The following is a 16,535-nucleotide window of genomic DNA, read 5'->3' as shown; positions in this document are numbered from 1 at the left end:
AAGCGCAAGGGAAGTTTATAGAGAGGCTTTTCCAATCTAGGCCAGTCAGCTGCTGTCAGCTTGGAAAACTTGAGACCTTTGGGTCGGCTTCAGAGTTGGTAACCGATCGGCTGTATACCTCCTGTTGGGGGCATTGTAATGCTGGCTCCAGTGGGGGCAAAAAAAAATTTTATGGTTTGATTATCACAAGTAACCCATCCTTAATATGAAATTACTCTGTGGATTCAAATAAAAGAGCGTCCGGTTAATTAATGGATTTTATTTTCTCCGTTTAGTTTTTTATACAATGCTTACGTCATAACTTTAACATCACAACCTTGACTATTTTGAATGATTCAATGACGTCACAACCTAAGACTATTCGTACCAACCTGGAAGATTTTGAATATGTCGTCACAACCTGAAATACTACTTTGAATGGTACAATGACGTCACAACCTAGTACACTATTTTGAATTATACTATGTCACAATTTGAAAGACTATTTTGAAATATGACGTCTTACAACCTGGGAGATTTTGAATATGACGTCATAACCTGGGAGATTTTGAATTATACAATGACGTCACAACCTGGGACTTTTGAATTATACAATGACGTAACAACCTGGCTTAAATGCCACAATGACGTCACAAGCTATTCATTCGTACCCTTCCACAGGGACAGGTTTTGATGACGTCATGGGATACTGCGTTTAAGCTTACCTTTTGGAAACACTCTAAATGGCCAATTTCCTATATATATGACTAAATTTTATATGGTATATTTCTATTTTTTTTTCTCTTCACATACTTTTAGTAATGGCCACAGTGCACCGCGTGAGATGCACTGACGGCACTAATGCCCTAAGGGGCACTTTTAACCTGTATGCATCAATTCTCAGTAGACTTTTAAAAGACCTGGCTTAAGCAGAGTCTACGTGTTCAATCTGGTAGCGACCTCAACCCTGTGGTTTTGGCCTTAATAAAAACACTTGCAAATTTCCTAAAAGCTCTCTCTCACTATCTGAGCACTTTCATTGCAGCCATACCTTCTAAGTATTGTTCCATTCAAATTTAAACCTTTCTCCAGGTTCATTTTCTTCAGTTAGCAACACTTTATTACACCATTTCCAAAAGTCTTGTGACTTTTGTATGGCTCAACTTACGTCAAGTCTTGAACTGGTATTATTTGGGAGAGAGAGAGAGAGAGAGAGAGAGAGAGAGAGAGAGAGAGAGAGAGAGAGAGAGAGAGAGAGAGAGAGAGAGAGAGTTTTACCACAGTAAAATTAAATATTACAGGAACTGTCAGGGATAATTTCACCATACTACAATGAATTATGAAAAATATTATAGAGAGAGAGAGTGAGTTTTTACCAAACTAAACATTACGAAAAATATGAGAGAGAGAGTGCACGTGTTTTACCACAATACAATGAAACAGAGAGTGTTTTACCAGTGTAAAATTAAATATTACAGGAAATAGAGAGAGAGAGAGAATTTTACCACACTACAATGAAATGAGAAATATTTGCGAGAGAGAGAGAGAGAGATTGAGTTTTGAGAGAGAGAGAGAGAGAGAGAGAGAGAGAGAGAGAGAGAGAGAGAGAGAGAGAGAGAGATTTTACACTATAAGGAAATGTTATAGAGAGAGAGAGAGAGAGAGAGAGAGAGAGAGAGAGAGAGAGAGAGAGAGAGAGAGAGAGAGAGATTTTACCACACCATGAAATATTGGAGAGAGAGAGAGAGATTTTACCACACCATGAAATATTGGAGGGAGAGAGAGAGAGAGAGAGATTTTACCACACCATGAAATATTGTAGAGAGAGAGAGAGAGAGAGAGAATAGAAAACACAAGACATTTTACCAGACAGAGAGAGAGAGAGAGAGAGAGAGAAACATTACCAATAAGCAAAACACAAGACATTTTATTTAAAAAAAAAAAACGCAATATACAAAAAAAAATCATAATTTTACAAACACAAAAACAGTTTTCAATCACAAATTATTATTAAACATAAAATGGATTCTGAGGCACCCTACGCACTCTCTTAACATAAACAAAAACTTTACATCTTATTTTACTAAAGGCAGCGTCAGGGAGTAAGGACTTTCGTTATCCGTGTCACTTGTCTGAATGTGACTTTAACACTAATTTCTTTGAGATTCGAGAGAGAGGGGGAAATTCCTATTACGATTATTACAATGCAGTTTAACAGAAATACTGAATCACAATTTACCTATCACAGATCTAAAGGATCTCTTTTCAAGTGAGAGATGATAATTGTTGCAAAGAGTGAATGGACCACCAAAAGAGCAAAATATATCAAGGGATGCACAAATAACTCAGTTTAAGCAAAGAATCAGTTCCAGTGGAAGGCTAAAAGCACTGGGGTCTATATAGAAGCAAAATTATTTTGCCTAATACCTCTGCCTAGTCTGATTCATGCACAGTGCAAATCAAGAGCGAAAAGTTGTTCAAGGTGCAACAGGAGCTAAACCTCGCAGTTGCACAATGAGGGTGAAAAGTAAGATGGAAGAAAGAGCATATGAACGGAGGTACAGTAAAAGGAACGGAAGGTGTTGAAACTTGGGGGTGAAGGGACGTTGCGAAGAACCTAAACTAATGCCTACAGTGTACCATGTGAGATGCACTAATGGCACTAACCCCTACAGAGACTTCTTCCAAGATGAAAACTTCTTAGGAAGATGGAAACTAGATCTGCTCAAGGTGATTGAAAAAGCTAGCCACAAGGATACCTAATAACTGTAGCATCTTGAGTCACGAAGCAAAACACCAGAGCAGTTGCCAGTCAACTGAGACATGCAAACACTGACGTAAAAATGTACCTCATGATGAGGACCTTGCACACACAAGTCAGCTACTGCTGGGGCCTGGTGTTTTCTTTCTTCCTCCTACAGTGGATTAGTGTAAGTCAAAGTAATGGGCTATGAATAAACAAAAGCAAATATTAAACAAAGACAACATTTTAACAGAGAAAAGCTGATCAATTTGCTGCCTCTCAAAGAAATAATCTTAAAATTCCACAAAAAACAGTCAGGGTGACTGTTTTGAATTGCAATTAAGCAGTGAAAAATAAACTATACCCTTAATCCTTCCTTGAACTTCAAAAGAAAAAGTGGAACTGGTGCCAAAACCAATGCAACATATTGTTACAAATGAAAATACTAAAATGAAAAATATGCTCCTCAAAATAAAATTACAAAAAAATTGAGAGAGTTATTCTGTCACAAATATATACGATAAAGCACCTTGACAATTCTGATGTAGTTCATTATTTTAGCAAGACCACAGTCACATTGCTGGATCTCCCTCACAAGCTTGCCTGAGGATACATTCTTAAATCTTGACAACTTATACTACTCTGATGCAGATTAGGCAAACCACCAACACAAACCATTCAACTCGAAATTTAAATGTTATTTCATTAACTGCAGTTCTTTAAATGTGTATAAATAGATGTTTAAAACTGCTGAGGATTCTAACAAAATTATGAATTGAACAGTCTTATAAATTATAACTGGCTTCAGTTTCTATGACAGGGAACTGAAGCCCTACAGATGAGGCCCATTTGTCTACCTTAAAAATGGTAAGGCTACGCAATCCCTGAGAATGATAGAAGACTGTACAACGTACAATAAATGTCTAAAAAGAAAATTTAAAATTGAACATGGCCAAGTTGAAAAGTAACAAGCGAGAGTAATTGGTGGCCTCCAAGGAGTGTCACAGATAAAAAAAAAAAAAAACAGCATACACTCTTGCTAACCAAGAAAGAACGAAGTACCATAGGAACTCATGACCTGGGTAACCTCAAGCATTCTTTGATAAAGGCTTAGGTTCAGATCCAGACACGAGAATAGACTTCAAATCCTGAAGAGGAGGCAGGAGAGGATAGCAAATCCTAAAGAAGGAGAGGCAGTAGAGGACAGCAAAGCCTGTGACAGGAGAAGGGATGTTCAGAGACAGGTGGCTCAAGAAGATGATGCTATGGTGGATACGGAATCAGAGAAAGAACGTGTTTGGAATGGCGTAACAGTAAAAAAAAACATGAATGAGTTGTGAAAGGGGATAAACAGAATAAAAAGACACATGTAAATAAATCAAGAGAATTAATAATTAATCATTAATGAACTGAACAAAAGTACATGAAATAAATGCCCTTTCAAAATTGGCAAATATCTCATGCATTTAGAACAAGTCTGAAAGGCCATCAACCAGCAAGATTAAATAATCTATGTGAAATAGACACAATGGAAAAACCATACATACTAACAGGTATATATCTACAAATACATATGAGGTATGTAAATGTAAACAGGTACGACACAAAGGAAGCAGTGCAAGGTACTTGAAGGCAGAATTAAAGAAGAGATGGGACCAGAAGAATGATCGAGAGACTACCAAGAACTATATACAAGTTAATGCCACTTACTACAGTGAACAAAATACTGAGGGGAAGACTGCTCAAACACGGTTTATTAAAGTATGGCCGGTGGAAGAAAAGTTTTTAAAAATCTGTTTAAAATTAACAACTATATAAGAAGAATCGCGCAAGAAAAGGCAAGCAGAGTATCTCGAGAAAGCACTGAACAGAGTACCCAGACATTCAATTAGAAGGGGCACTGCAAAGGTAAAGGGCACAAGAAGGACTTACTAAGTGGTAGCTAGCCTTATCATGATAAGAGAACTTGGGTAAATACTGTGGCAGAAACTGTTAATCCCAGACACAGAAGACGTTACACAAAAATGAATAGAGGAAATCCCCTGGGCACTTCTGCATGCAAATGACTTGGTGTTGACAAAATCAGATTGAGATCTTGCAATGTTGTTTGGAAAGATGAAAGACTGGCATGATGAGCTGAGGACTGAGAACCAAAACAAGCAAAACTAATTTGAGGATTATGGAAAAGGAAGGTAAGGGTAAGGCATGGTCTGAAACCACAAGGAAATTCAGGGAGAAAGTACACTTGGTATAACATGATGGTGGAAACTTCAGAGGTCTAACCTCAAGTGTGGAAAATTACATACAACTACATAAAGTATGGAGATGACTTTGAATTAATCATTTATAGGCTACACAGACTCATTATCTTATAATTGACCAGGAGTAAATCCAAGCTGGAGGTACTGTATACTCTGGGCCCACATGCAACACAAGATGGTTCTAAAGACTGCCTTTGGTGTCCCATTAGCCCCAGATGCATCTCTCCGTGTCGTGCGCTTCATCAGTTCACTCATCTTTTCTCACTGTAAATATTTCCATTTATAATTCTTACTCCAGAATAAACCCCTCAGGGATGTTCACTGAGAGTCCAAAGAATCTAGTAGTGTGACTCAATGGTCTCATTCATGTACTCATTTATGACTTGAAGGTTGCTGCTGGGTGATAACTGTGAACAGTAACCTGTAATGAAAAATGACAACTATAAAGTCACAGTTTTAGCGTGGACACTTTTTCATACAACAAAATAAAGCAGTACTCTAACATACCCTTGCCTTAATAACTTATGTTCTAACCAGAACTTTTAATCCTTAATATACTGTGAATATTTGACCAAAAATCTTCCTGCGTATAAGATAGTATAAAGACATCACTTAACACAAAAAAGAACAAGTTTGATCCATTCATAGAATACACAAACCTCTTGTTATTGTCCTGCTTAATATCCAAAATGAAGCAGTCAGCTGTTTGCTTCAATTTAAAAGAGAACTACATACAGTTTTTTCTTGTAAGAGTGATTACACAGTCCCTAATGGTAGAGGTGCTTTGATATGTATTCTCAATCTCATTTTGGCATAAACTACCTGAAGGGTTTGTGGGCTCAGTGTTCCAAAATACTGTACTGCTGCATTTTCTTTCTAACAGAAAACAGCCATGAATGAATTTATATTTATAATACAGAAGTTACAAAAACATATACAGACATTTGAACATTAATTCATCTCGATTTGTTACAAGACCTTGTTTTATTTTCAAGTGCAGATGACTTGAACAGTTTGGGCGTGGTCTGTGGACAATAAAAAGTCAGTACCTTTCATATAACCATAAAGAAGAATTTCCTTCCAGTTAGCACTGATGGAGAAACCAAGAGCAACTACAGAACAGACAATGAAAAGCAATGCTCAAAGGCGTACAGTGTCACCAAAGTGTGTGGTAATGTCTACGGCTGGTGCCGATTCTCAACTTCTCTAAAAAGTGCAAAAGGGTAACCTCAACGTTGCACTGTATCATTTGATTTTCTTGTGTGCAGCAGTTAGTTACCCTAGTCCCAAACATTACACAGTGGTCTGAGATACTGTAAGTGTACTACATAGTTTGAATGGTCAGTGACCATCTCATATCTGACTAGGTATTACCTGGTGTCACCAAAAGGTATTGTATAGAGTACACAATTCCAAACATCAGGAGTTGATTGAGACATTTTAATGCACAATAAAAAAATATGTAACACTTAAATTTACCCACAGAAATTAGGTTCTATGAACACAAGGTAAAATTCAGTTTCATGGGTTGAAAAACAATCATATTCTTTATACACTAGAGCAAGTTAAAGGGTGAAAAACCAATATCTTGAAAGGCTAGTCAAAACCTGCTATGCAAAAATTAGCAGTGGGTAAGACCTGTCTGTTCTGGGTCACCTATTTCATATTTCAAGCATTTACTCCTAAACTCTGTCTACACACCAAACATATACAGGATGAGATGAGGGTGCCCTCTCATGCCTGAATTCTAACTTTCCTCTCTAACACACTTTACAAGTATAGCACCTGGCCACACCCTGACAAGAACTTCAATTTACTGTTGTGGAAGGCTATAGTACACAGGTTACTGCAAACTCCAAGGTTTGAGAACATGGTTATGCAGTAACCAACCAACATGAGGACACTAAATGCAACAACCTACTTAACAAAACATTCAGAAATAAAAGCATGGATAACTGCTCTCACAATGCACCAAATCAATGACAGTAGGGGATGCTGACCACTCCTAGTTACCGACGACACAATATACAACATATTACAGAAATGAACACGTTGTATAATCTATACAGCATATTGTAGTTTATTCTCAAGGCCAATAAACTTGTCCCTTGTAAAGACTACAAGTAGCAAAGGTTTGAAAACATTATCCAGCTACACCACCAGATATGACAAGTCTAGACTTAAAATGCAAATCCTCTCTTCTATTGGTCACTTTTGGAATTCTGAATGAGCCAGAATAAATAGCTTGCATCAACTAAGAAACTTCAGATACAACACCACTTACCCCTCCAAATTTCCATGGGTTAGGGGTGCCTGCCTTCTTGAATTTGAAATTCCCCAATAATTTAAGGTCCCCAAAAGACTGGGGCATTCACAAATATTAGAAAACCAGGAGCTCCTAAGATCAACACTTGAAAACCAGGAGCCTCTGAAACCAGCTGCCTACACCTGAGTTTGAGACCAGACCAGTTTCTGATCATGGCACCTACACAGGCCATGTACCTAAACTCAACATGTTCAAACCAAGGGACAAACTAGAAATTTGTAGTATACAAAAGGTATTATCACCATAACAGCTTCATTCAGGCCCATCAACTTTTCCCCACAATGGTAACTTTTCACAGGTCCAGTTTTCTACAAATCAATGAACACTCCCCAAACTGTCAATATGCTTTTGCCTAATATGTAAAATCCTTTCCTTTTAACTCAAGTGTGTCTCCAGCCAGAACTCTGTCTGGTCAAGTAAGGTATCTGATTATACAGTAAATTTTTATAATTTGTGCAAGAATGTGACACCATATTGCTTCCAAAAATCTTCCCTGAGAAAAGTGTTCACAAGAGAATAACTTCAATACTACATCAGACAGATTACAGGCTTCTTCCATAGCAATCTGTACCACAAACATGCATACATTTACCTGAGATTTAGTAAATAAGGCTGAATCCAGTGATGACATCTTGAAGACTCTGGAAACAAGAGCTTCTACAAGGGGAGGCATGCTTGAATCAACCCCAAAGAGTGACGACTTGAGGGTAGGCCTGAAATAAAAAAAAAAAGTAGAAACTTTGTCACCTTCAACTGAAATGCACACCAGAGTAACATTGAAAATAAACCACAGAGAATAAAGATTTTAGCTCAATCTACAGCCAAATCCTACACAAGCGATTAAATAATAATCAACAAAACTGTAGAAAAAATTTGCAATCTGGTCTCACTCAAACACCAAGACTTTTCAAATCCCTAACTATTCAAAAGGCAAAAGTGCACTTCGAAGCAATATGTTAATTTTGAACACAATGCCACCTGTACTCACTTTGAAACAGCTGTATATTCTGTCAGTAAAACCTCCACGCGTATAAACAATTGGAGTCTATGACCCTACAGTCAATGTGCTCTCACAGGACACACCAAACCTGAAATGAAAAAGTAGAAACCTTCAGGCACCTTCAAATAAAGTCCAAACCACAGTAACCTTCAAAATCAACTGCAGAAAATAATGGTTTCAGTTCAGTTTGTAATCTATATCTGAATCCTGAGCAATTAACTATGTATAAAGAATCATAATAGTTCACCAAGACCACAGAGTCACATTTTGAGACTCGTGAGACTCCTTCAAAGGATGCGTTTTGGAATGCAAACTGGAACAGGAACAGGGTAGAGCCAAAGAAGTTGGACAGCTTATTGGTGGGAAGACCCAATGGGAACGAACAACAGGTACAAGATTAAAAGCAACAAAGCTGGGGCCTATGAAGGAGCAATCCAGTCTTCAGTACCATTTACAGTGTGCCAGGCAAGGCACACTGTAAATAGCTATCTACCAGATTCCAAACACCATTGCTAACCATCCCTTCCCCTTTACTTCAAAATGACAAAATTATCTTTATGCAGCCTTTTTGTATACTGTAGTATAATGTTGTACTGCACATCATAATTCTACACAGTACAATGCTATCCTTTGTGTCTTCCTCCATAAACCAGGAAAATCATCTGTTAGAGTCTGATTAATTCCCTATGTAAATTTATAGTATATCGACCTTAAAGCATATATACATCTTATATTCCTTGACAATAGAGTACAAGCCTCTGTGACAGCATGCACAACATTATCCGAACCAATTTCTGAATTACCAAGATACAACCAAAACATTTTGGATCATGAAATGTATAGACAAGTCTCCAGAAAGGCGAAACTAGATAGGATGCACCTAAAGCTTATCACTGATCCTAGGGCTGCATCGTGGGAATAAAGCCCTGATGGATGTTGCAAGGACACCAGATAGGCAGAGAACCACATGATATGGCCATCTGCCCTCCCCCCACGTTTCCTCAACTAGGACATTTATAATACAAAGAAGTTTTGATCCAAATACTCCCTAACTTCCTTTGTCCATTACAAAACACAGCCATCAACTTCACTTCAGACAGAACCTTTACTTTCAAAGTGAAGTTTGCCTTCACCTACTGCAGGAGCCCTTTCCAAGTTTACAAGTTATTCTCTCTCAGCAATAAATGTGTTGCAACGCACACCCAGTCCTCATCTTGCAAAGCCGTTGGTAGCCTATACTCGTGAACATGATACAAAAACAAGAATCTGTTGGTTCTGGTACAAAGGCTATTGTAACTATTTAGGGATCAGACTTATTATTAGACAACAAATTTTGGCACTGCAAATCTGCCACAGAAGGTGTCACAGTTACTAACACCCTTCACAAAACATATCAAATATTACATCAACCACTAGATTATTGTTAACTTCAATTAAATATAATGCAGAGACCTTAACAATACAGTTTCTGTGATATGTCAACTGCATAAGTGCAGTCCATGATTTAATAACCTACCCTAACCTAACCTGCTGTTGAGAGTACTTAAAAATTCACAGACAAACTAGTTATGTAATCATGTTTTTACCTCAGCTAACTAGCCAAATTAAAGAATACCAAACATTTCTACAAGCTTTACAAAGCAAAAATATATTAAAGGAAAAATCCTTAGCGATTTCCGAATTGAATGCTGGGAACATATATATAAAGCTCCACTGTGATACTGACTTATTAATATGGCCTTGTAAGGAGTTTTTATTGATATATTTTTATCACACAATCCTCAAGGCTTTGTGTTCAGTGTGCAGGCATGCAGTAGTATTAAACACATGGACATCATCTTACAACCAGTATAATTATGCTGGTTAAGGAATAAAGACAGCATAATTTGTTGCAAAATCTGAAGCCTTGTTTTGGAAAGAGTCCATTCACGGGCAAAATAACTTTCTATCCATTTCCAGTATTTGCAAAAACGTTACTATTGTTTCGTCCACTTACAATTTAATATTCTGATGCAACACAAGAGGATGTATCCTACATATTCCTCCACTCTGAACACTGCATTATCAACTTTTCCCTCATCCTTAATCACCTCTTACCTCTCAGGCTAAGCTATTACTTCAACTGGGCTACTCACTATTAGACTCAAATCACAAATTAAAATGGGACCAAATTAATGGAAAATGAGAACAAAACCCCATTTTTACCCATTTTTTTTTACAAACTGCCAGCCATTCTAGAGTTTAATGGCTTTGCTAGAATATTCAATGTTTTTGTCAGAAATGTCACTAATTTCACAGAAGAATTAATAACACACTTTTACAAAATAATAATAAAGTTTGGCAAGTTGCCTAAGATGCCAAAATAGGGTTATGGCAGTTTTTTTCTATCCAAAAAAGAATATAATATTTTGTCGCTGTAATGTTGGGAATCTGGGTCCTGGGAGGTGGCTGAGAATAGCTCAGTCTTCCGAAAAATAACCAAGGGCTAGTCCATGTAGGTAAAAAAAAGCGTAAAAATGGGTAAAATGTCACTTTAAACCATTATCGCATTTTCGACTTGAAAAGTATTATTTTCCAATTTTAATTTGTGATTTGAACGTCTCTTATGTTTATTAATTTTTATAACCGCTATTCCTGCAAACTTTAAGTACCCGTTCACAAATAGCTGCAGGTTTTAGCCTAAATAACTTGGTTATTTTTTGTCGGCAGACACCTGGTATATGGGAGGAGAAGGAAGACTCCAGCCACCTCCTCTCACATTACAACTATATTTTTCTTGGATAAAACTCATCAAAACGAAAACTTTCTTCTCAATACATGACCTTTATCCTTCCTACCCTGTTCCGGTGCAAATGCTTAATAACAGAGAAAATAATTAATCAAATTACGACTTATAAGGTAACACAGTACCGGCTGGAGAGCCCCATAGCTAACACGGCAAAATTGTAACCAGTAAACACCCCTAGGTTACGTCACGTTGGTATTTTCAGGTTCTTTCAGTGCCCTGTCATTTCCTAGCCATTTTGAATGAAAAACCCAAAATGGTTTTTTTTGGTGCAAAAAGGTGGCTAACTGGAACCTTCCGAAATGGCTGGCTGGAGTTTTACATAAGAAAAAACTTACCCAGCCCTTTACTGTGACATTTCTCAGCACTGGTCCACTCTTACCTAACACCTTTTACTATGACTATTCAATGTCAAGTTTTGTGAGAAATGTCACTAATTTCACAGAACAATTAATAACACACTTTTACAACAATAATAATAATAATAATAATAAATAATAATAATAATAATAATAATAATAATAATAATAATAATAATAATAATAATAATTTGACATTACAGAAACTTCCTAGGCTACTGGCATGAAGGAAGTTAGGCTATCCTAAGTTAACGTCGTATGTGAATTAACTGCAGATAATTAGACACTCCTACTTCTAAATAAACCCAGGGAGACTGTAATTAGAAGCTGATGTTTCCGATAATGATTACTATCCACGAACTTCCAAATCTCCCGGGCCATAACCTAGTCAGCCGGTTGGTACCTTAGCACACAGACACCCTTTAAAAGGTTCTTTTCGCTTTATTATTCATGTTTCTGGACAAACCCTACCATTAAATACTGTAACAAACTGCCGTGATTATGACTCACCGTTCGTAAAATAACAAAACACCTTCCTTCACACGTAAATAACAAATAACATTAAGTTACGTGGCGGTTTCTACGCTGAAGTCGCCAGAAGGGTTCGAGGTTGAAGGCTGAAATCCAGTTTGTAAACAAGAGAAGATCGGACTCGGAGTTCCCAGTCGGGGATTTTGGTTCTTCCTCTGTTTATTTCTTTTTAATTTTTTCTTCTCTTTATTAGTTACTTCTTAGTTTTCATTATTTATATAAAAGCATGTACACATATTTGTTATTTTTAATGGCGACTTTCAGCTCATCATTCCCCTCGAGGGGAGGACCCTCCTCAAACAATTGATTCATAGTGCAACTGCGAGGTTTTCTTCCTGTTACGCCTTTCAAACCTTTTACTCTCAATTTTCCTTTCAGCCCTGAATGAACTTATAGGTCCCAGCGGTTGGCCTTTGACCTAAATTTCATATTCAATTCAACCGAAAAAAGGAATCGTACGGAACCTCGAAAACTCTCTGCTTGGCATCATTCTCAAATACATTCGTACCCATCCATTACTGCGGATTTGTTTCTCCAATCATCATTATGTTTCCATTTTTCGTTGCTTTCCATTGGCTCAGCTCAAGACACCTCCATCAATAAACGCGACAATCGCCAACGAGAAAGATTTATTTCCACTGATTTTGGAACTCTGGTCCGCCATTACTCATTCGGGATTATCCAACTTCCTCCGGGTAAAAGAGCCATTTGTTCCCGTCTCCTGACATTTCTGCATTCTCCCTTCCCTGCTGGAAACTTCCAGCCGTTGGATGTAAGCGGTCAAATATTTAACCTTAGTTTGCTTGGGAGCATGAACAGTGCTGTTTGTCGTGTACAATAACAGAAGCACATAGTCACATACACACACATGATTATATATATTATATATATATATATATATATATATATATATATATATATATATACATATATATACTATATATATTAATATATATATATATATATATATATATATATATATATATATATATATATATATATATATATATATATATATATATATATATATATATATATATATTGTCAACCTCACAGTAACGCATGCTCTATAATTACAGCTCCACAAGAAAAAAAACTATGCAAAAAGGTGATAATCCTTCTATCCCACATAGAATATTTTCCCCCCACCAAATACATACCACTGCGATCTCCTGAAATGCAAAAATAAAAAACCTCACAAGACCGAGCATACCCACATTAAGAAAATTTTTCCGAATTTTTTCCAGTGTGTTGGCACAGTACCAGTGGTTTTTCCTTCATCTCTTGGGCCTCGTTTGTCAACTATGAGAAGGAAAGTGTCTGGTTTTTCGTCTCATAAAAGGAGTTTCATGCTTGAGAGAAGGACTTGTTTTTTCAGGATGTTTATTGTTTTTTTTATGTCGGAGAGTTTACTGAGAAAAATGAATTATTTTTCTTATACTTATTGAGGTTGTAAGTGAAAAATAATAAATTTCTTTTCAATTGGTAATAAAATTGACGGTGATAACTAAATTGCCTTTTTAATTTTTATTTTTTTATTTTTTATTCTTTTATCTTGAAGGTTTTGGGAGATAATTTACTTTGTTCCTACAATTATTTAGACTTTAAGTGTAAAATTACTTTCATGCAAATGACGATGAAATATAATTATATATATATATATATATATATATATATATATATATATATATATATATATATATATATATATATGCATGAAAGTGTGTGTGTGTGTGTGTGTGTGTGTGTGTGTGTGTGTGTGTCTGTGGGGTGTATATATATATATATGTATATCCGATGTGTGAGATAAAATTCCCTTTTATCGTAAATGATAAAAACCTTCATTACAAAAAAAAATGCCTAACATAATTTACAAGCTACAGTCATACTTCGGCCTAACTGAGTGTCTCGGAAATGCTCAAGACAGAAGAAAGATGAAATACGAACAACTGATGGAAAAAGATTCAGGCACAGATTCTGGTACTGCACCAAAGGAGGCCCTTCTGGCTAAAGATTTTGTGTCAGGGGCAACAACGAAGAGACAACAAGAATTTGGAAGCAGTCGACAAGGACCAAACATCGACTGATTTATAGAAATTTTAGTCTACAAAGCCAAGCGCTGGAAATACTTTTAGCCGTTAGCTCTCAGTTGGACTGGCTGGGCAGCAGTAAGATTGAAGAGAGGAATTGGGAATGGAGGTAAAGTGAAAGACTTAAAAGTGAGTGCAGCTAGGGAACGACGGGACCTTGCAAATACCCTTTAGTAATGCTTACAGTTCACCACGGGGAAGGATCGAGCCAGCATTTGCAGTTACGCCATGGAGCGAGCAGAAAGCAGTACCCTTCCAGACGATTTGAAGAGCGTCTTTGAAGCATTTAAACTGAATATGTTTTTCTTATAAGCCATTCTACAGTTTCGACTAATGGTGCACGATTGGCAATACAGTTTTGAGGCAGCAATAACTTTGTAAATTCTATATTAAGATCCACAGTTACGTATCCTGTAGGCCTACCGTAACTAAAATAAGCCTTTTAACATTATCTAAACTCCATCAGTGCCATTGCTAAAGGAAATTGTTAAAATCAAAGCATACTTTCCACTCAATAATCAAACTTATTATTTCCCAACGCATACGAGATAAAAAAGGAAGTAAAAATTCTTTTGGCTTAGTTACCCCTAAAATAACCCGCCAAAACAGAAAACGCAATTGAAAGACTTCACTCTCCGCGTTTAAAGGTCCCGCTCTGGGCATTTAAATCCTGAGCCGTCCCTCGAGGCAGTTGCCAGAGGCGCTTGTCGAAGTTTTTGTAGATTCTTATTCTTACTTTTGTTTTTTCTTTATAACTTCACTGCAAAAGCAGGTGTTATTATGGCACCTATACCTCGAAGAATGTTGTATATATGTCTTTAGGATACATACACTTATTCGTACACGTGGTGCACTGTAGGCGATACTTAAGGTTCCTTGCAGCGACCCTAACTTCGGCCCCTAGCTGCAACCTTTCACTCCTTTTACTGAACCTCCGTTCTGTCCACCCTCTCCTAACAGTTTTTTTTTTTTTTGTACTGCAACTGTGAGGTTTTCCTCCTGTTACACCTTTCAAACCTCCTTTACTTTCAATCTTCCTTTGAGACCTGGATGACCTCGTAGGCCCTAGCGCTTGGCAAAGCACTGGCTTCAATCTTATTCCTACTCAAATAAGTAACAATAATCTCAGCCAACAAAAGCAGTTAAAGTAATGATGATAACAGTCTTAAATAAATACACAAAAAATAAATAAACTTTAAATGCACAAATAAATAAACTTTCCATTTGAACACAAATCCTATTCCCAGAGGGAATCAAGCGAAGTTATTCCAGAAAGATCCTTCCATTGTCGAGGTTCCTAAGCTGACTGAGATTCCTGAGCGAAGGAATTTTCTGTAACCAAAAATATCCATTTGGATTTTTCGTGAGATTCCGGAGAACCTGTCTCAGATTGCCCGGTCCTTTCTTGCTTTTTTGAAGGGGGCGGTTAGAAGAAGAAGCAGGGGAGATGGGAAAGCATGGGGAGGGAGAGGCAAGGGAAGGGGGAAGAAGGGGGGAAGGGGTAGCTGGATGGAAGCAGGATAAAAGAGGGTGACTGGACGGAAGCAGGGAGGGGGAAGTAGAGGAAGAGGAAAGCAGGGGAGGGGGAAGCAGGGAATGGAAAGAAGAGGAGGGGAGGCAGGGGAAGGGGAAGTAGGGGAGGGGAAGCAGAGCGGAAGGGAAAGCAGGGGAAGGGAAAAGCGGGGTTGGAAAGGGGGAGGTAAGCAGTGGAGGGGGAATTAATGGGAAGAGAAGCAGAGGAGGGGGAAGCAGGGGAGGGGGAGGGGGGAAGCAGGGGAGGGGGAAGCAGAGGGGAGGGGGAAGCAGTGAGCAGGGAAGCAGAGGGGAGGGGGAAGCAGTGAGCAGGGGAAGCAGAGGGGAGAGGGGAAGGGGAGGGGGAAGCAGGGGAGGGAGGGGGAGGGGAAGTAGGGGAGGGGAGGGGGAGGGGAAGTAGGGGGAGGGGGAAGCAGGGGGGGGGGAAGCAGGGGAGGGGAAGCAGAGGGGAGGGGAAGCAGTGAGCAGGGGAAGCAGAGGGGAGGGGGGAAGGAGGGGGGGAGGGGGAAGCAGAGTGCAGGGGAAGCAGGGGGGGGAAGTGGCCTCTATTTTCACTCTTCCTCAATCTTATCCTAAGAGCAATGACCATTTTCTCGTGATTTTTCTCTCCACAATAAACAAAATAATATTTCAAAATAAAAAAATAAAAATTTGAAATCTAGCTTTAGTTGATTTTCAAAATACTATAAGCTTTCTAACATACACATGGTCTCAGTATTTCAAAATAAAAAATGCCCGCTTTAGCTGACTTGTAAAAATATCAAGAGGTTTTCAATGCAATTGCCGTCTCAACTCTAAACGTGCATTTGACCTGGCATACACAATGCATATTAAAACACACACACACACACACACACGAGAATATATCATAAATAACACAAATAGCAATTCATCACGTATAAATGTACCGTGACTTTCATTTCATTCA

The 16,535-nt window shown here is 37.9% G+C and overlaps 1 long non-coding RNA gene across 1 annotated transcript; it reads right to left on the bottom strand.

Moving 5' to 3' along the window:
• Positions 1-2,536: 2,536 nt before the first annotated feature.
• LOC136837113 (uncharacterized) lies at positions 2,537-12,104 on the bottom strand. Its single transcript, XR_010852590.1, has 4 exons — positions 11,964-12,104; positions 8,298-8,397; positions 7,902-8,022; positions 2,537-5,404 (listed from the first exon to the last, which is right to left on the bottom strand). It is a non-coding gene; the product is annotated as an uncharacterized lncRNA (long non-coding RNA).
• Between the last annotated feature and the right edge of the window lie 4,431 nt (positions 12,105-16,535).

This window comes from Macrobrachium rosenbergii, chromosome 57 (genome assembly GCF_040412425.1).
Source record: "Macrobrachium rosenbergii isolate ZJJX-2024 chromosome 57, ASM4041242v1, whole genome shotgun sequence".
NCBI classification, from domain to species: domain Eukaryota; kingdom Metazoa; phylum Arthropoda; class Malacostraca; order Decapoda; family Palaemonidae; genus Macrobrachium; species Macrobrachium rosenbergii.
This window is presented reverse-complemented; position numbering and strand designations above follow the sequence as displayed.